Raw genomic sequence first — 22,913 nt, forward strand, 5'->3', positions numbered from 1 at the left:
TCTTGTTCTCTTCGGTGACTGTATCATCTGAAGATGGACCTTCTGAAGGCAAGACCGGGTCAACTGCCGCCTCGACCTTTTGATTTTCGTCTGGTATGGATTTAGATGGTATATTTTCAATGATAGATGCTTCGGTCGACCACAAGGGCGTGTCAGCCGGATTTTCAACTAGTGACGGAATCGGCAAGAGTTTCTTGTACCCAGGAGGAAGCCGTAATGGTGAAACCGTACGGTCGTCCAAAACTCTTTTAGCTTCATCTAAGAAGGGACAACAGTGGACAGTGTGATCGCCTTCACACAATTTACAAGGAAATTTATATTTTCCTTTTTGTCCAGGGGCTTCACTTTCACTAGTTGAAGGTGTATGCTTAACATGATCGTCAGAGGTTGATGACACCGGATTGTGCAAACAAGGAGACCAGTCCCTTAAGATCTGAGGGATGTAAGGACAATCTCGATGATAATGGTCTCCTTTGCAAATGACACATGGCGATTTAGGTCTGGTCGGTGCAGTGTGTGGATTTTCACTAGACGATGCTTGGTTACCCCTTTTCACCTTGGGCTCCATCTTCTTCTTCTCTTTCTTCTTCTCAGTTACTTGATTTTGGGCTTTACCAGCTTCATCAAGCGAAGATGAAGGAGGAGAGGAAGAATTGGATGAAGTAGAGGGTTGGGGGGTAACTCTAATATCGTTTATGTGTTGCCTTGACTGTTCAGGAATCATGGTATTCTGAACGACAGAAGTTGAGAAGAGCCATACGGGCAAGCCGATTGTTAATCCTAGAAGAGACAATGTGGCCATATGGGGTGCACCAACATCTCCCCAAGAGGAGAAGGGACTAGGATTTCCTCCAAGGGGAACTCTTTGGTTGGTGGACTCCATTTTTCTCAACTTAAGATCAATGTAGGAAAGGTGATGATTATTCCGTTTAAAATAAATTTTAGACGCTTTGACACAACTTGTTTTTCTAATTTTTAAGATTCGAGAAAAAACAAAAGATGGCTCTAGTCGCCTTCGATTTTTAATGAACCTGAAGTGACAAGTGCTTAAATGGACCTTTTCCGTTAAGGAGTCTGAAAAGGAACGAAAGGGACTGCTCTGGAAATCTAGAGAGAGGGATTACCATACCAATCGCAAAACTGGAGAATACTTTTTACGGTACGACAGTCAATCTTCCCGAATGTTGTGTTCAGTGCATTGCGATCGATAGGGCAGCAGACACGGCTTCTTATGGATAAAGGATAAAGCCTATTGTGGTCTCCCAAAATATACTCGACGGTACATGGGAGCACAAGTCCATACTGGAACTTATCATCTCAAAGTGGAGGAATCACCCAACCAATAGTGAAAACAACAGTTACCAGGCTTTACAACGCTGGAATACGTCTCTAGCCTAGACTTCTAGATGTTTTGCGTTAGGTTCCAAAGCGTTTTTAGATTCATTAAATTTATTTTATGGTTGATCTTGCTTAAGAAATTTTCCTTTTAGGTTCACCGCGTGATGTAGATGTACAATTCCTAAAATGAAATCTAAGATGATAAACAGTCGTTTAATCTTCTTTTTGCAATGAAAATCCTAGCTACTAAGGAAAGAGAGATGGCGTTCTTTCAACAAAGAGCAGAGAGCACACACTATATGCACTGTCCTAAATCAAGCCAACAAACAGTCTAAATGCAAATGCACATGCATGTATTTGTTTTCAGCCTTCTTAATGTGTGAATGATAAAAATAAATCTAAGCGCAAATCTAAATTATTTTCCAAAGCGACAATTATTAACAAGTTTCTTTTCGAAACAAAATGAGGACAATGACGACACTTTGTTATTTGGAATTGAAAACTTGCTTTTTACACTTGAAAAACTACTAACTCAAATCAAATACAAGAGTAACAGTGTAATCGACTACCAAGAACAATCAGATTCTCTTCTATGACTGAAAACGACACTTGCGACACTTTCAAATCAAGAAACGACAGTACAATTACGCTACTTCTTTGTAAAGGAGAACTAAAAATGACTCAAAAATACATAAAAACATTTACATTTATTTGTACAATGGAGGCAGAATAACAGCAAGGAAAGGGGTTTCAACAGAGGCGTACTGACTACAGGCAGCAAAACTCCTGAATAGAGCTGAAAAGAGTGAACACAGAAACCAAAATTTAGGAACAAGGCCTAGTCTGATCAGTGCACCTGTAACACAGTGAAACTGAAATGCAATGCACCTGCTACACTCAGGAAGTGCGATGCATTTGAAGTTCACATAACAGATAGTGCGCTAGACTAGGGACGAGACTTTGATTGGGTTCGGGGTCACAATTTGCAGTTTAATTCAGGGATTTAGGCCGAGCAAGTGGTAATCAGTAAATCAATCACAGGGGTAGATCTAAGGAGGTTACTAGAGCCACCACGAGGGCAATTATAGAGCTTGTAAATAAATCGTTTAATTCATAAACAAAACCTGGAGATAGACTGAAGCAGCGTTGATCTACTTTGCACTTGCATAGCAACTGTAGTTCGAAGGCTAGCTGGCTTGAGTTCAGGCTCCGTCTGTAAGTTTATAAAGTAAACAAATGTAGATGAACAAACAATCTATTCGCTCCCCAGTGGAGTCGCCATTTTGTTATCGGGAAAACTAGTGTCTATATAGAGCTGCTAGTCCCACTAAGGTTGGTAGCTACCTTAGTAACAAACACACTAAAAACTACTTTCGTTTTCCTTTATGAGAAAAAGATAAGAGAAGAATAAGTAGACCAACCTCTGTCTTGCGCTTGGTTCCTTGCTTGATTCCTCTCTCTTCTGGTAGGTCTTTGCCACTCACTTCCTTGTCTACCCAGCTTCAAGGAGTACCTGTAGAATCAAAGCAGCATAACACTATCCAAGAACATAGATCTATTATCATAAACAATATAGGATCAGATGTACATTGACCACACAAATGCATAAATCATCAATCATACAAGAATGTGGAGGAAAACTTGAATAGCTTTATTGATAATCAAGAAAGAGCAAAGAGGATTACAACCAATTGTTCTGACCCAACATCATCCTCTCAGCAAGAAATCCCTTCTTCACCTCATGAAAAGCTTAGATCACCCAACACAATGATATTGCACCAAGAAACAAACATCACTTCCTTACAAGATACAAAATTCTAGCCTCTGGATCTCTGGGTGAGGGATCCATATATAGATGTCTGCAAGGGAGGTGAGTCAACTTTTGAGATTTGATTAGTGTCTTCTCTTTGATAGTTCTTGATTCCACTTGGAGATTGATGATCTCTTACTCATCCCTGGTCGAATTCAGAGAGGCAAGTGTCACAGGAGAGGTTTCTGGAAGATTCCATGCTCCTCCACCTTGCGGATTGACCCTGTCATTTTTCCCTTCTCACCCATCGCACCCCATAGAAGGGTTTTTTGACATGCATCGCACCTACTGTGTGTATTCAGGTGGGATGCAACGCACTTTGCCTATGGAGCAGGTGAAATGGTCCAGTTTTGACCAGTTCTAAGTAGTTTTTTATGGAGAACTTCTGGGAGATGCTGTAATCAATTGACCTTGTTCTTTTAGGGGTTGGAACAACACCTTTAGGGACTTAGGAGCCCTTGGTTTATGGACATTTATGCTTGGGGTTGCAGTGCCCAAAAATGTCTATAACAAAAGCTGCAAACAAAAATTAGCATCTTGTGATAGGGAGAAAAATCCATTTACTGCAATTTTTCTCTGGGAAGCTCCCCTTACAAAGGAGTTAAGCATGAGATCATATCAAACTTGGTGAAGTGATTGACCCCACTTCATTGGCTACAATAGAGTGATTTACACATACTAAAAATGATGTCGAAAGGTACTTGGGAGTCACTTGGAAGTAAACCTCAGATTAACCATGTTGAGGAACTTTCAAGGGGATTGAGATTTATTATTCTTCCTTTGCATGTACGTTCGATCTACGACTATCCCCCTAGGTTAAATTATTTTATGTGGTAACCTTAGAGAATTTAATCTTAGGGCTTTTACTCGAAGTGACAGTAGAGGGGAAGTCTCTGTTGTACCTGAAACAAATGTTGGCTAGACTCACTTGGAACTTTCTAGAAGGTATTCTTCATTCGAGATGACATAAATGAATTTTACGTGCACTGGATCGTGTACATTAAGTAGTTTGTTAGCATAACTAGTTCCACCCGCTATCTATAGCCACTTTTCACTTTGATCTCAATGACATTGAGGTTCATCACCAAGAAGTAATTTCGCTGTGAAAATCTTGTTTGCATGGTTTGAATCCTTAGATTTTTTAGTGTGTGTTAATTGCTTTTTTTTTTTACTTTTTAGAGACCTTAGGATTGGATTGTGAATATTGTTTTATTTTGTGATAAAAATTTCATCCTGCCTGATTCACCCAGGCAATCGTGTAGAATATAGGGTAAACCCTCTGAATATACACCTAGTCAATTGGAAAAGATAAAAACTGAAAGGACAAAATCAACAGGATCTGGAACCTCAGAACAACTTCAAACATCTATATTTTAACAATATGAGACAATAGAAATCGAAGTGAATCCAACAGAAGAAGTAGAATCAGGATTAGTTCATTTTGGTCTAGAAATTACCAAAGTAATTTTCATCATTTGGTCCTGATGATGAACCACACTTGTTGGTTTGAAACGTGTTGGTCAAAAATTTTCTCATGTGATTTCTACCGAAATATTTTCTTTAATTACCAAAGTAGTTCAAAATGAATCTGATATTGGTGAAGTTTCAGACACTGAACTAACCAAACCAGAAGTAGAAGAACCTGAGCTTGATATTTTTCAACTTGAATCACCTTCAAATATTATATCTCCTACTCCTGCTACACCTTCACCTTGAAGGGAGTTGATAGTTATGACTGTATTACCTCTTGGGTTGATTATCATTGAATATATTACTAGGAATGATGAAGATTCACCTCGTACTTCAGTTACCATTAGTGAACCTTTCGATCCAAGAGTTTTTCCAAGAGTTCCTTTCGATCCTTTCTGACCTGATCCTTGGTATTCCACCCCTTTGAACTTTTTATGTCCTAGTATTCCACTTCACCACACTCCTTTTTATTCACCAAGAAGAACCATGTCATAAATTCATCTTGGGAGCCAACCAACTGATTCATCTATGTTTACTAGATCGTTGGAATCATTGTTCTATGGTGATCCGTTAATTCCTCCTAGATACCAGTCACTTACTGGGACTTTTTCGGGAGCTACTCCTTCTCCTCAGCCTTCTCCTTGGTCATATGGTTTATCTACTTCTACCGTTCGAAACATGAAATCCATTCTTGAAGTGCCTACAACATCAGACCAATGTGTTCACATGGTGTCTAGTAATTTAGGTAACCCTCAAGTAACCCCAACTAGTGTTTATTACCCACTTGGGGGTAAACCACCTTATCCTCCACCTATAACACAACATGTTGTCGGATCTTATCCTATGGCTGGAGGTAAACCTTTTACTAAAAATTATGGTTAGATACCTCGGCTCCATCCTGGTCAACTTTCTATAGCTCAACCTTTGATTGGTACTCCTTACCCTAGGATGAACACTATTTGGAACCCTTCTTTTGCTCAATAGTTTTCTGCAGTTGCTCCACAAATGCCAGTTTATCAACCTGTTTAGCCTACTGGACAACCTATTCCTCAAATACCTATTCCAATTATTGTTATACCTATCTAGCAACCTGTTCAAGGAATTCGTTAAAAACCTATCCAACAACTTGTTCAATAATCAATACAAAAACATGTGTAGAATGCACCTCAAACACCTATTCAAACACATGTTTCACAGCTATTCCGAAGTTCACCTTAGACACCTATCCCAGGAGTATCAAAAACTACCATTCAAGTTATCCTTCAAATTCTTGTTCCTCAAACTACACAAGAATCCCTCACATTTATGCTTATAAAAATTTTCCTATCGTCGAGTCTACACCACAGATTCCTATTGGGAAACCTAGTACAAGAACAATGAAAGAAACTTTTTCAGGCCAAGCTTTCCAAAGCCCATCTTTTCAAGGTAAAGCTTATCAAGTTCCACATTTTCAAGGCAAAGTTTTTCAAAATCCACCTTTCGAAGGTCAATTTATCCAAAGTCAACCTCCTCAAAGTCAATTTGTTCAAGGTCAACCTTTACAAGATCAACCTATACGGGGGAAGTATTACTTAGTTCAAATGGGTCAAAGTTAATCTTTCTAGATTCAAACAACCTTGGTCATACTTATAATCAAGTCCCTATTCAACCTCAACCTGACATGGTTTACCCTATTTACCCTCGTGGAATCCCAATTCCAACTGTACAGACTATTCCAAGATATCCTCGGCATCGTCATCTAGGGGTTGGAATTAACCCAAAAAGTGATCAAAATTTACAGCAAGTTCCTAACCAAAAGTTACCATTCATTGGAACCTTATATTTACCATATTTATCCTTGCTAATGAATGATCATATTTATTATTACCCTTTTTCAGCGGCAATTCCCACCAAGTTACCGAGTGACATACCCAGATTTGAAGGCAAATAAGGAGTCATGTGATGACATATCATCTTTGGTGTGCATCAAATTCCTTAATAGATGATTCTATCTCACTTCACATTTTCTAATGAACTTTAAATGGTTCAACAACCAAATGGTATATTGATCTACCTCATGCTTCTTTCCATAATTATTAACTTCCTAGTAAAAATGTTTTTAACCCATTTCTAGCTATTGATTTGTCGCGATACTAGTATCAAACTATTGTCTTCCTTAAAACAATCAAAATCGACTCACATTTCCACTCATATACATGAATGGAGATGTAGATGTTGGTTAGTCAAAGTTTTTATTCCAGATCAGATTTTAGCCTAATGGTTTGTCAAGTCATTACTTCCCGTTATTACTGAGGATGTTTCTAACGGAGGTGTTGTGATGGAAGAGTAGGTAATTTATTGTGCCCATTATTTAGACTTAGTCTAAACTCAATCCAGCACCTTGTATGAGAAAATCCCAAATTTGTCATGCTCGACAATTTCAAATGATCAAACAGTTACAACTCCTACATGATCTAATGCCACTTATGGTATAATATGTTATGTTAGCGAATAATCTAAAGGGAAAAATAAATTTTTTAAAAGTCTCAAAATTTGTGTTGGCTTAAGGGGGCTTGACCCAGGTTCAGAGTTGTTCGCGCCAACCAACAAACCCTAATTGCTGGCCCTTTCGAAAAAAACCTGCATAGCGCAGGTGGCAGTCTCACCCGAAGTAGTATTGGGGGATGATAGAACTAGGTTTCTGCATCTAGAGACCATGTAATAAGTAATATTAAACCCTTGTAGCTCAAATTTGCCTTCGCACAGATTTATGTCTTTCTATGGTCTACTACCACAACTCTAAGAAAACAGCTCTTAGACCTTCGCGAAGGTCTGCGATCATACTTTACAGACCTAAAAGAAGAAAACTGACCAATTTCCCACAGTAAACAATAACCCTAGATCTACCTTCATCCAGGTCTACCTGCTTTTCACAGTTATCACAACAGATTTAACCATTACCTTCACGAAAATGGATTACTACTTAATTGATGCATAGATATTAAAGATTCAATAGATTCACGCAGCAATTATACTTTATTCCACAGAAAACAGGTCATTAAGCCATAATGCATAACTTGAACATAATTAAGAATAAGACATAGAGGCAAGATATCCGTTCCAAAATAAATCTTTATTAGATTCAATGTTCAATTTACAGACTCTTCCACCCTGCGCACCCAGCTGTAGGGACTCGCGCACTCAGCTACAGACTTGCCAAGGTCTCCGTGCAATCAAATGCAGAAGCCTCCCACTTTTGCCTAAGTACAGGAAAAAAAGCTTTCCTACCTTAGCACTTGCCCAAAACAATAATATTATATCTTATTTACCCTTTCTAGACTCGCTATGACTCAAATATATATACTAATTTTTCTTACAATACCATGACCAACAACCTATGGGCGAGTCTCAAAATCGATTTATCACTTACCCATACAAGGGGCTAAATCCCCTTTGACTCCTACTTAGCTGCATGCTCCAATTCCACATTTCGTGGAGACTTTACATTCTTTACAAAATTCTTCTCAAAAATTGGTTAAACTAACCCAAAATTGACCCTAGGGACCTTATCCCAATAGGACCCCAACGCAAATATGGTGACTTGCCCTCAAGTCACTTTTCTGGCACCTTGATCTTGTTGCGAAGGTCATGCATGTCAACAGAACCCTATACCGTGACCTGCTACACTTCCTCTACCATCTTTTCTGTTGTCGGGCCTTCTACTACTAGGCGCATCGTTCTTTGTGTCTGCCAAAGTATCTTTAACTTTTCTTGAACTGACAGAGTACACTAACTAGATTCCTCTGTCCATGGCTGTATTTTAGACTTGAGAAGGGCCTCTTTCCTTTGTAGCTCTTCAATCTTTGATTGCAATTGTTTGTCTTCCTGTAATCAAGCAAGGTGTTGGACTGGTGCTAAAGTGCACACATTCACCCTAACTTCATCAAACCTTCATTGTGTCTCTCGGATATATGTGCTAAGCTTCTGCAAGTTTGGGTCCTCCTGTAGCTTCGTCCATAGGTCCATGTCCTGATCAAATATCATTGTGCAGTCTATGTCAGTTGTATCCAAAGTGCCCATGCTTTCCCTGATAGCTACTTCGCGCTACTCCCAGACCTATGGTGGAGTGGTTGGCTATAATTTTAGTTGTAGCTCTGATATCTTCATTTGGAAGTCAAACATGACTTTTCTTATCTCATCCTTGGATGCACAGATCGCAACAGCCAATTTCTTGATTTTTGTTATAGCTTCGGCATCCTCCGGAATTTTTAACTGTGGAATTGAATGGCATGCCTATGTTATTGTTGTTTCCAAGCTCTGACTTCGTGCTTTCAGATCTTCCTTTTATTTTAGAGCCCAAGACTTCTCCACGAACATCTTCTTGTTGTTTACTTTGAATTTGTTGATCACTGCAAGTGCACGCTTCTCTCTGATCCTAAGCTCTTCTAAAACCCCCTGATGCAGCACATGGAAATTTTGAAGTGGCAGCGTGGCTAAGTTCACCCCATTGTCTTTGATTTTACTCAACAGAGCATGGTCTTCCTCTGATTCTGCGCAAACTGATCCTTCTAGTAAAGATATGACTCTAAGGTCTAGAGTTAGTCCTAGCTCCAAAAATTTCTCGCTCCCTTGTACCAAGCTCACTTGCACCCCGCTGACTTTCCCAACACTCGCTTGAGTTCATCCTATCTGGATTTGCATTTCACGTAGATCATTCTGGATGTTCCCCAGCATCTGCATGTACTGTTGTTCAAATTGATGCCACAACTCTATTGTGGTGTCTCTGACTTTGTCCACAATTTCATCTAGATCCCCTTCTATAAGGATCATCGGGTCTATGTGTGCTTGTTTATCGGATTTATGCTTCTTCCTTTGCTCGACAATTGTCTCCTTACTGTGATTCTTCAATGTGAAGGGAGTGGTCTGTTCCTCTCCTCCATCTCCACCCCGTTCTGATAGTTCCTCCTCTTCATTATGATGGGAAGCTGATGCTTCGACTTCCTTTGTGTCGGTGTGCTCAGTCTTAGCACACTCTTTCACAGCGCACTCTTTTTCAGCAGCTTCCTTAGTAGTAACTTCTCACTTTTTCTACTTAGCCAATGCTCAAACTACTTTCTATACTACTTCTTTTCACTTCTGTGGAGCTGTTGTCTATGCAACAGAGCTTTCTCCACCCTTACTGGCACCTTCATCAACTTCTGTGGGTTGGCACCACTCTGATGGCCAACTACCCACAATCTCTTGCACATTTGTCTCTGAGACTAAGTATGGAAACTTCTGCCATATATGTTTAGGGTCCCTCCTCGCCCTAATTGATACATTATTAATATTGGCCTTGAACTCTATGGAGGCCCTTAACTTCTCGAAGAAGGTTGGAGATAGCCTTGGCTGCTGATTGATTACCATGCAAAGATCCATTTCAACTAGTATCTAGGAAATCTTTGATTCATTGATCCTTTATCGCCCACAGGGAAGTGAACTTCGCTACCTCTGGTAAATCTTCTTCTTGCGGAGGAAACTAACTATCCTCTGGCAATCACCATGCTACTAAGAAAATTAGCAACAAAATCTAGGCATAATGAAAGGGCTTACTATGTTCCTGTGCTTCATGATAGTTCACGAGGAATTTCTTACATAAATACTGCACCCAGTTATATTGTACTCCCTATGCACACTGGACACCCGATGACACTATCGGCGCCAGAACTTCGTCTACGTGACATTTCCTCATAATCTTCCCTCCAAAGATTTGGGTGGCAAACTACACCACCTGATCTTGAATGGAGTAGATAAGATATCTGCATAACTTCTTGATTAAAACAAATTAAACCTTCATCTTATCTACCAACTCCTCTTCTCCACTTTTCCCCCCAAACTCCTTGGTAGGGTTCGCCCCTTTAGGGCAATTTTGTAATCCTATGGATGAGCATATTCGTGATAGGGATGGGTTCACTGAGCCATAAGCACCCATCATGCACTAGCATGAGCAACTCGTGCACACGCACAGTGTTGATAATTGATCGGTGAAAATACGGTATGCAAAGCATGTCCAACAACCTGACCTACTCAACATCTCTGACCCATTTCATGGGTTCCAGCCGTGTAACCCTAGTTTCTTCATAGTATATATTCATCATGTATTTTCTAGTAGCCAAATGAGGGAATCTCTCATGGTCTTTGAGATCCCAATCCTCCATCTTCAGCACTAGAATGCATGCTAAGACCATGCCTTCAAATACAACCTGTTCTAGTAACAAGGGTGTCAAGACCATAAATTTCCCTGAATCGCGGTCTTTAGTTACTTTTGTCTTCCCTTTCCACCAAGGGATATACTCTAGGAGCTATGTGATAAGATCGTCCTCCTCAACATGTAACTCCTCCACTCCATCATAGAATTGTTCTTCCACCAGATCCACAATTTTCTCCAGCTACTTTTCCTTGGTGAATATCTCATCATTACAGGTTTATTCTACTTCTCTTTTGCATCTGATTTCTTTGGCCTTGGTGACCACAACGTTGTAGGCACAGTGGGTGTGACTTCTATAGATACAACTTCAAGGCCTTCTTCTTGAGAAATAATGACTTCAGAACTAACTGGAGCAAACATTTGCACAATAATAATCCTCTGGTTAATTTCAAGCAGTGCTACGAATCTCGGATTGTAAAATAAGTCCTCCCAAACATTTTGATTCATACAATGAGAACAAGACGACATATACACAATCGTCAGAATTCAAAGTTTTCTTTGGTGGACCAACATGCCCAATTTATAGGAGGTTTTGAATTCAAATCCGACTATTCCCTCCATTTTCTGATCATAAATGCATCTTTGGCAGTCGATCTCCAAATATTTTCACCATCAATGGCACCTACCCACTCCTCATAATGAGATTTTTTCCATCAAATCATGAATAGTGACTCCAATGACTACTTTTGTACCCATATACGTGGTACCATCCTTCATAGTGCAGCTCATCTAATGCAACTTCACCTATCTTACCCCCTTCCATTGTGCAACCTCCCTACTAAGTTTTCCTCCTTTTCGGGCAGTGTAGTTTATAGTCCCACAATCCCTTGCAACTTCCTGGATTAATAAAACTGTTATGCTACCATGTAGTCATTGCGCAAGGGTAAGATCCCCTATATACAGCTTTAGCCTACTTCCATTCACTTTCCCAGGGAATGGTTCCCCATTCAGCTTTGCGAGCTGAGCTGCGCCACCATCTGTGATATCCTTAACAACATATGGCCCCAACCACTACATTTGAAATTTCCTTGGAAATTTTTTTAACTTTCTTGCATATAGCAACACTAAATCATCTATCTTAAAAGTGTGCAACTTAATATGCCTATCGTGCTATGCTTTCTCGCGTTCCTTTTGCACTTGCTAGTGAAAGCCTGCAATAAAGTGGTCCTCTTCTAACTCCATTAACTACGTGAACCATTCCTCCAAGTTCTCGAAATCTACCATCTTTGTCAAAGCTACAATACATAAACTTGGCACAATATACTCCATAGGCATCACTGCTTCAATCACATAGACCAACCTAAACGCTATTTGGCCTCTCAACTTCTTGCAGGTCGTCCTATATGCCCATAAAAATATTGGTACGTGCATATCCCAGTCATTCCTCTGTGTGTTGCAGACCTTTGTCAATGCATTGTCCAAGATTTTGTTAAATGCTTCCACCGTTCCATTCGCCTGTGGGTGATAGGGTGTGCTCTTTTGATGATACACCTAGAATTCCTCAAGCATCGCGCTGATCGTTTCATTCAAGAAATGTGTACCCCTATCACTCATCAACATCTTAGGGCATCCAAACTGTGTTAATACATATTCAAAAAAAAAATTCGCAGTGGTGGTAGCTGTACAATCCTTCACTAGCTTAAATACTCTGTTAGAGTAATGATATACCGTGTGCTTGTCTTATTTCCTATGGGTTGTATTGGACCTATGAAATCAATAGCCCATTTATCAAATACTTGCAGCGAAACTTGAGGATTTAAAGGTAATTCATCTCTTCGCAAAGGCTTTCCCGTCCTTTGGCAAGCATCGCATGCCTTACAGTACGCCTTAGAATCCTTATGTAATGTCGACCACCATAACCCAGAGCGCAAAATATTCTACGGAGTCGCTTTTTCTACATAGTGTCCTCCTACCACTCCATGTTTTGCGGCAAGGATATTAGCATGTTCAAACTCAAGAACATACCTTCGCAATATTTCATCTGTTCCATCTTATACAAGTGACCCACAATCACTCAAAAATTTGTAGCCTGGACTACTAATTCCTTCTTTTGCCGAGTAGAATATCCTTCTGGATTTGTACTCGTGGTTAAAAATTGAATGATATCAGCAAAATGGTCATCCACAACGCACACCGCAAAGAGCTGCACATCAGGAAGTCCTTGCTCCAAACTATTTGGTTCTTCACCCATTTAAATCCTTGACATATGATCTGGTCCTGCATTCAACCTTCCAAGCTTCACAATTACTTCAAATTCATATTCTTGAAACAACAGTAACCATCGACAGATCTTCCCCCCCAACAAAGGATTATTGACCAGGTACTTCAACATGGAGTGATTTGTATTACATTTTAAAGTGTCCACCCAACAAATAATACCTAAATTTTTACGGTGCATAGATCGTCACTAGCCCTTCGTGCTCTGTAGTGGAATAGTTATTCTAAGCCTTTGACGACTTTCTTCTTACGAAGTCCATCAGATGATCAATTTCTCCTTCTCCTGCATGTGCTAATAATGCACCTAACGCAATGCAAGAGGCATCTACATGCACATGGAATTCTTTCTTCCATTCTGGAAACACCAAAATAGGCACAGTTACCATATTTTGCTTCAAGACATCCAGATTGCGCTGACAGTCTTCATCCCAGCAAAACATCACATATTTCTTCAATAATTTTTCCATCAGTGCAATTATCTGAGCATATGCTTTGTTAAACTTTCTAGAATACCTAGTGTGCCCCAATGTCATGCATAGCTATTTTACATTCCAAGGAGCTTCCAAATTCACAATCACAATGATCTTCGCAGGGTCCACCATCAATCCCTGCTCACATATGACATGAACGAGAAAAATTCCAAAGGGCACACAGAATATGCACTTCTTGAAATTCGACACGATGTGGTACATTCGACATGTATCCAGCATAAGGGGTAGACTCACAACATGGCACTTCACCAACCCCAACATAGTCCAATGATCAAAATAGGCTTCCAAAAATTTATGAATAAATTCCTTGAATGTCGTGATTACTACTTAGGAGAAAATTGCAGGTGCGTTCTTCAATCTGAATTGAATTACTGTATATTTAAAACAACCCCACTTTATCATGAAGGTTGTTTTTCTTCAATCTTCCGGTGCAATCTTTATTTGATGATATCCCGAAAATCCATCAGTAAACGAATAAGTCTCCTATCTACCAACATTATCTAATACTTCTTCTGTAAATGGTGTTGGAAACGGATCATGCACGCATGCATCATTCAACTTTCTTAGATCTATGCATATTCAGATTTCGCCTTTCTGTTTCTTATCTTGGACCACCATTGGTTTTACCCAATTGGATTACTCTACTAGTTCAATAATGCCAACATCCAGTATCTTATCCAGTCCTTGGCACACCTTTTCTTTATACTTCGGTTTTAGCCGATAAGGCCTCTACTTAATGGGCTTCGCAACCGGTTTCAATGTAATCTTCATAACACCTAAATCTCCAATGACCCCGTTCAAATCTGAAAAATTTGTTGGGAATAGATCCTGGTACTCACGCAACATTTCAACCACCTTATCAATTGTATCTTCGTCTCAATAGTCTCATATCTTCGTGAACTTAGGCTCTGCTTCAAATTCAATATTTACTTGTCGAGTTTTCAGTTGGGTCCCTATAATACTAGTGATTACCCTATTACTATTGTAGTTGTATCCCTTATTAATATTGTTGCGCCCCTATTGTCCCCATATTGTTATTACTGTGCCCCATAGAATCCTTCTATTGTTATTTTTGTGGCTTTATATTATTATTGTTAGGTCGGCTGGGTTATATTGTGACTCCTTAGACTCCTATATATAGAAAGGAGGTTTTGTCATTTGAATGATCCCAGAATTTTTCATTTATGTAATGTAAAGGAGGTTCCCCCCTCGAAGAGGCTGAATTCTAAGGCGTTGATCTCTCTTTTCTATCTTTTTCTTGAGCTGGTTTCATAACATTTGGTATCAGAGCTTTGGATTCTAGGGTTTCGTTGCTCCAAACAGGTCATCGTGGCATTTTCTCTATAAATTTTTTCTGCGATGTTTCAGAAGCTAAAAAAAAAAAACCAATTGAGAAGAAATCACGCTGAATCTTGGGTCTGAATTTCAGAGTTTTTCGCGCTATATTTGCGGAGATATGATCTGAGGAAGTTGGTCTTTTTGCAGACTCCTGAATTACACTCCAAACAGGTGACCTGGGGACAATTGTCATAACTTTCTCTCTAAGCATCAGATTGAAATTTTGTAAGAAGATACAGAAATAGGACGGATTGTAGTTTCTTGTATCAATTTTTCAGAGCCAAAGGTCGAAACAGTGACTCGTGGCACATCGTACAAGCTCGCTCTACTGAACTAGTCTATAATCAGGTCATCTTGGGAGATTGTGCATAACTCTTCCTTGGAGAATCCAATTTGGATCAGACTGGTGGCATTGGAAAGAGGACACAAAGGGCTACTATAGATCACAATTTTAGAATTGGATGATCCGAAATTGCAGAGATACGTTAGATTCAATATCAAGCTTCTACAAAGTGAAAAAAGGTGTGTAGTTTTTTTAAAATTTTTGCATAAGCTTGGTTTGGAAAATTAGTTTGAATCGGTAATTGATGCCCCGAGGAAAGAAAATGAAAACACCTAGTAAGAAACCTAAAATCTCTAGCATGACTCATGAAGAAGAGGAAGAAATGTAGCATGATATTTCAAAATTACGAGACCAAGTGCAACAAGTGTCACTTGCACAAAAAGCAACAGAATCTAAGATGGATGGTTTAAGGAAAGATGTAGAAGCTAAGATGGATGGTTTAAAGAAAGGTGTGGAAGCTAATATGGATTGTTTAAATAAAGGCGTAGAAGCTAAGATGGATGGCATGGAAGCTAAGATGAATGGCATGGATGCTAAAATTGATGGCATGGATGATAAGATGGAAGAATTGAAGATAAATATGAATAAGTTGCTACAAGAAATGGTCACTAATGGTGAAAGGGTAGTAAATGAAACTCATGATGAGAACAAAAGAAATGTTAATCATGATTCCATAGACTCTAATGTTGGATCAAAGACCCACCATATTCCAAAATCGATATGAAGAAGTTTGATGGTAAGGATCCTGCAACATGGATATTACAGATGGAGCAATTTTTCGATCTCAATAATGTGCAAAACACACAAAAGGTACGTATTGCAACTTTATATTTGAAACCAAATCAGTTTTTATGGTATCAATGGCTTTGCTCTCGTAAACAAATTATCACTTGGGCAATTTTTACGGAAGAATTGACAACACATTATGAGGATACAAAAAGCAACACTTTTTTTAGCCAATTGATAAGTCTCAAACAAAAGGGTTCAATAATGGAGCACATTGAGGAGTTCCAAAAATTTAACATAAGGGTAAAAAATATTCCAAAGGAGCATAAGATTGATGTGTTCATAGGGACTTTAAAGGATAATATCCAACATGATGTTCGCCTTTGGGATCCTGATTCATTAGAGAAGGCATTCAGGTTAGCAAGAAAAATGGAAAGCAAAATTATGGCAACTAGGAAGCATACCACTCACAACTATAAAGATGGAAGTGTTGTTGCCCCTAGTCTTCCACAACCTATAAGGTTGATTCCACAACAATTGGAAGAAAAAAGAGCAAAAGGGCTTTTTTACAGTTGTGATAGTAAATACACTAAAGGTCATAAGTGTGCTGAGAAGAAATTATTCTACATTGATTGTGAAGAGGAAGAAGAAAAGGAGCAAGAAAGGTCAAAAGAAGAGGATATACTCCAAGAACAAAGCCTAGATAAAGAAGAAATGAATCTGATGATATCTTCTAATGCATTGTCGGGAATTACCACTCCTCAAACCATCAAGATAGAAGGACAAATCAAGAAGAAAAAGGTAATAGTGTTGATTGATTCAAGAAGTACCCACAACTTTATTTATTGTAAGGTAGCAAAAGAATTGAATTTATTCTTATATCCAACACCCGAGTGTCAAGTGATGGTTGCAAATGGAGGAAAAATAAATTGCTCTGGAAAGTGCTATAATATCAAGCTATCCATGGGAGAATATGTATTGACTAGCCCAATGATTTCCATTCCAATGGGAGGTGCTAATGTTGTACTAGGAGTCCAATGGCCACAATCCTTGGGTACAATAGCTTTAATTTTCAAGAAATTTTCATGAAATTTTCTATGGAAGGAAAGGAAGATGAATTAAGGGGTATTGCAGGGAAATCGAGAAAGATAATCAGCTCTAATGGTATGACAAAACTTCTAAAAAAGGAACAAAGAGGTGTAATTGCACAATTATGTTCGCTAGATGTTTCCACGTTGGAATCATCTATTTCTCCAGATCTCCAAAAAGTCTTGGACAATCATTCCAAGGTATTTGAGACTCCCAAAGGTCTCCCACCTATTCGTGATCATGATCATGCTATTCATCTATTTCCAGGAAGTGTTCCTCCAAACATCAGGCCGTACAGATATCCCTATGCCCAAAAGAGTGAAATTGAACATATGGTTGCAGAAATGCTAGAGGCTGGTATAATTCAACCGAATCAAAGTTCTTTCTCTCCTCCAGTAGTATTGGTGCACAAGAAGGATGGATCATGGCGCATGTGTCCGGATTATAGGGAGCTCAACAAGCTCACTATTAAATATAAGTTTCTGATTCCTGTCATTGATGAATTACTGGATGAATTGCATGGATCAATTTACTTCACCAAGTTGGACCTTCGTTCAGGATATCGTCAAATCAGAATGAAGACTGAAGACATTCCGAAAACAACATTTAGAACTCATGAGGGTCATTATGAATTTTTGGTCATGCCTTTTGGCCTTACTAATGCACCTTCAACATTTCAAGGTTTGATGAATTCCACTTTCAAACCATTCCTTAGAAAATTTGTGTTAGAATTTTTTGATGATATACTAATCTACAACAAGTCTTGGAAGGATCATGTTGAACATGTTGACAAGGTGCCATAACTATTGGAGGAGAAACAATCATATGCAAAAAGATCCAAATGTTTCTTTGGAGTACAAGAGGTGGAATATCTGGGTCATATTGTATCTCATGAAGGAGTTAAGGTAGACCCTAGCAAAATTAAAGCCATTAAGGAATGGAAAATCCCCACATCCATAAAGCATCTGCGAGGATTTCTTAGGTTGACAGGGTATTATCGCAAGTTTGTTAAGAATTATGGGAGAATAGCAGCACCTATAACAACATTATTGAAGAAAGATGATTTTTCATGGACTTCAGAAGCAACAAAGGCCTTCGAGCATCTTAAAGAGGCAATGTGCCAAGCACCAGTCTTAGCTACACCAGATTTCACAAAAACCTTTATTGTGGAAAGTGATGCTTCAGGAAATGGAATTGGTGTTGTTTTAATGCAAGATGAAAAACCCATTTCTTTTGAAAGTCGTCCAATCAAGGGAAAGTTTTTACACAAAGCTATTTATGAGAAGGAAATGTTGGCAATACTCCATGCACTTAAGAAATGGCGACCCTACCTAATGGGAAGACACTTCAAGGTAAAAATGGATCATGATAGCCTCAAATACTTTTAGAACAAATATTATCCTCTGAAGAGCAACAAAAGTGGGTCACAAAGATGTTGGGTTATGACTTTGAAATCATCTACAAAAAAGGGAAGCAAAATGTGGTCGCATACGCACTCTCAAGAAAGGATGAGGATGTGGAAGCATTTTTGTTCACCATTTCTATTATCCAACCAGATTGGATAAACGAAGAAAGGGAGGAATGGAAGAATGCGAAGAAGTGTGGGCACTTATTCGAAAGTTACAACAAGACTCCAGTACGTCTGATACATTTAGCTAGCAAAATGGTTCATTATGGTACAAAGATCGCTTATACCTCTGTAAGAACTCCCAGCTAAAACAAAAGATTCTTATGGAATTGCACCCTTCTCCCTTAGGAGGGCACTCAGGATTTTTAAACTTACCACAGGGTTAAGAAGGAATTTTTTTGGGAGGGCCTTAAATCATATATTCAAAAGTTTGTGGCGGAATGTTTGGTTTGCCAACAAAATAAAGTTGAAACAATTAAGACACCAGGTCTATTACAACCTTTATCCATTCCAAGCCAACGTTGGGAGGAGGTTTCAATGGATTTTATCACAAGTTTACCCAAGTCTGAGGGAAAGAGTGTCATTATGGTGGTAGTTGACAGACTTACCAAGTATGCACACTTTTGTGCATTATCACATCCATTTAAAGCCAATACAGTTTCTACTGCATTTATGGAAACAATTCAAAAGCTACATGGAAACCCAAAGATTATTGTAAGTGACAGAGATCCCATTTGCACTGGAAATTTTTGGACAAAATTATTTTCTTGTCTTGGTACTCAGTTAGCTCATAGCTCATCTTATCATCCTCAATTTGATGGGCAAACTGAGATAGTAAACAAATGTTTGGAAGGATATATTTGTTGCTTTGTATCTGATAAACAGACAGAATGGGTCAAATGGTTACCTCTCGCTGAATGGTGGTATAACACTTCCTTCCATACAACAACAAAAATGACCCCGTTTATGGCACTTTATGGATATCAGCCACCATCCATCACATCATATTTAAGAGAAAATTCTAAGGTTCAAGCAGTGGAACATCACATCAAACATCAACAACAAGTCCTCCAACTCTTAAAGGATAACCTCGTGTTGGCACAGAATAGAATCAAACAACAGGCAGATCAACATCGCAGTGAAAGAAGTTTTGATGTAGGTGATTGGGTATTCCTATGGCTACAACCATATAAGAAAATGTCCCTCAACCAAGCTAAGAAGGATAATAAATTATCACCAAAGTATTATGGTCCGTACAAGGTGTTGCAAAAGATTGGTACTATGGCATACAAATTGGAGCTTCCTGCAGCTTCTCAATTGCACCCAATTTTCCATGTTTCATGTTTAAAGAAGGTTATAGGCGACAAGCTCCCAGTTCAAACATATTGCCAGAACTTGACGAGGAAGGAAAAATTATATTGGAACCAGAAGCAGTCATAGAAACAAGAACTCGACAGTTACGAAATCGATCAATTTCGGAGTATCTTATCAAGTGGAAGAACTTATCCGCTAAATATTCCACATGGGAGGATGAGAATTACAGAAGCATCCAGAATTACTCAAGCATTGAGGGCAACACTTTTTTGAAGGAGAGGAGCATGCTGGGTCCCTATAATACTAGTGATTACCCCATTACTATTCTAGTTATACCCCTTATTTATATTGTTGTGCCCCTATTACCCCCTTATTGTTATTTCTGTGCCCCATAGAATCCCTCTATTGTTATTTTTGTGGCTTTATATTATTATTGTTAGGTCGGCTGGGTTATATTGTGACTCCTTAGACTCCTATATATAGAAAGGAGGTTTTGTCATTTGAACCATCCAAGAATTGTTCATTTATGTAACATAAAGGAGGTTGTCCCCTCGAAGAGGCTGAATTCTAAGGCGTTGATCTCTCTTTTCCATCTTTTTCTTGAGCTGGTTTCATAACATTTTCAAAGGTTTGATATATTCGAGTTCACAGCTTTTGGTCCTTCGACTTTGAGTTGTCCTTCTGTCTCTGGAATGTTAATATTCCGTGGGTCTTTTTCTTCCTGTTTTGCGGTCACATTATAACACTCAAGCGCATGGCACAATTGTGTACTCCAATCTGCTTGAGCCCCTTCTACCAGTTCCTTAGGCATTTTGAATATAGATTCTTTTATCTCCTAGAGTGCTTCATCAATGTACTTAAACCCATCCTCAAATCCGAAATTTAAAAATAAACTCTCCCTTGAGATATCCCATTCAGTTGTTCCATGGTGAAAATCTATCTCCAAATACGAGTTCATTGGAATTGTATCTAAGATATGACAGAAAATGTACACTCATTCTGGTTGTTGTTATGTTCCCCAGGCTTTAGTCTATTGTGCCAAATGATCACACATATCATCTTTCCCATTGTATCTTTTTGTTATCTAGGTATTAGCATATCAAAACCTTAATTTCATCATCCTTTTTTATTCCTTCCATCTAGTAAATCTCTCCTTGTGTGTACCCAACCAACAGGCAGGCGTAGTGTGCAACACCAACTCCAGTGCTTAGAAGTGATGTTCTTCTGGTTCTTCCCTTTCGAATTCATCTAAAAAAAGTCAACATCAGTTAAATGATCATAATGCGAAGTGATTTGATCATCATATTGCAACATAGCATAGATACTTCATGCAACAAATTCTTCCCTGTTCAAGCTCTTCATCTGAATCTGAGGTGCATGACCTATCCCTGTCCCACGCAATTCGTCCATCGACCGTAGGATTGATCTATAGAATTTTCTCTACAAATCAGCTAGCTCACTGATATCATGCAGAAATTTCACCTGCAAATCAAACTGATCTATGCAATGTACTAAAGCATAATACTAGATCTACATCTACCATAAACTTTGCAGAAGCTAATCAACCATGAGAAACATCAAGCATGAACACATATGACTGATAAGAAGGAATCAATCACACATAACACAGAATATATCACTAGGGAAAGCACCAGCCTAAAGCCCCAACATTGTATTATCAATAAAGTGGAAATCCTCAACAACATATAAAAAGAATCAACTCAAAAACTATCCTGCTCTCTCTGTACTCTGATGATAAAGCTCATGGAATACCTAGCCCTGTATGTAAAGGATGCACCCCAGGTCCAAGCTCTTATTTCCTTGCGTAGTTTTGATTGGGGTCCAATTACATAACATGTGTGAATTGGCCAAATCATACCTGTTGTCACCTTAGGTCCAACTATGTAGTACTAGAAGGAATAATATTCCTTCCTCATGCAAGGAATATTCACTAGGAATATCCTAGCAACTGATAGTACACTATCCCTCATCTGATCTCAACAAGATCTCTGTCTGAACTGACATGCATCAGTTATCCATGAGTGAATACTCAGTTATCTGAAAATATCAGTTTTCACATGCATGCAAGCATCAACAAACTAAATCTCATTAATTTAACAACTTGTTAAATTAATCTAACTAAACTTGACTAAGTTAAACTAAGTCAACTAATCCTCTCAATATAGAACTCATCCTTAATTCCTCAATCAGTGTAGCAAATCAAGGAAATATTCCCTAATCAATGGAGAAACTATTGCATGTTCTCACAAAGACTTCAAGTTTGTTTTTCCTTAACTAATTAACTCATGGAGAATTAATTAATTAATATTAAAACTATTGGTAAGACCAAATTCGAATTTTACTTCCTATTTCTAGTCCAGGGACTAACTAAAATAGGAATCCACACTGAACTGCTAAAAATAGAACTTCTATTTTTAACACTTCCATTTTTCATTCCCTGTTGTCCAATCCAACACTGATGCCCAAACTATTATTTTTAGCAGTGTTGTTTTTAGCACATCTATTTTTAGCAATTTCTTGTTGCCAATTTTCAACACTCCCTCTCAACAAGAAAGGATTCCTCTCAAACCTGATCCTGTACCTCTGAAATGTTCTGCATGCAACACATCTACCAAGTTTGGTTGCTCTAGCAATTCTCGGAACAAAAAAACTCTCAACTGACTTCTCTGTTGGGCTAGAAACATACTCTAATGCTGAAGCTCTACCTGCTGCTGACAAGTGCTCCCTCTATAACCTCTGCGCTACTGCAACATCTCCATGCATCTCACACTGTTGCACCCTTCTCTATGCTACCCTACATTGTGTAACACACTTGTGCCTCTTGCATTGCTGCAGCCTGCATGCTCTAAGTTGTCTTGGGATTCCCTGCACTATAGCTCTCTTTTCCACTCCTTCCACATCTGTCTCTACCCAATTAGTCAGTTCTTGCTACTCCACATCGCGGCTCCTGTAGCAAGGTCTCATCGAAGAGGTTGGGTACCTCAAGGATCCTGCCCCTCCTCTTTGGGACGATCAATCCACATCACCCCACCTCCTACCTAGAAGTATGGCTGCATGTGATCCCTTTGCCCACCTGGATTGAAGTTCCCCCCCTACTAGAGGTCTCTGCATGAGTAGATGTC

The sequence above is a fragment of the Pinus tabuliformis genome, chromosome 6 (genome assembly GCF_031772625.1).
Source record: "Pinus tabuliformis cultivar Carrire ecotype Pingquan chromosome 6, CPIR1, whole genome shotgun sequence".
Lineage (NCBI taxonomy): Eukaryota > Viridiplantae > Streptophyta > Pinopsida > Pinales > Pinaceae > Pinus > Pinus tabuliformis.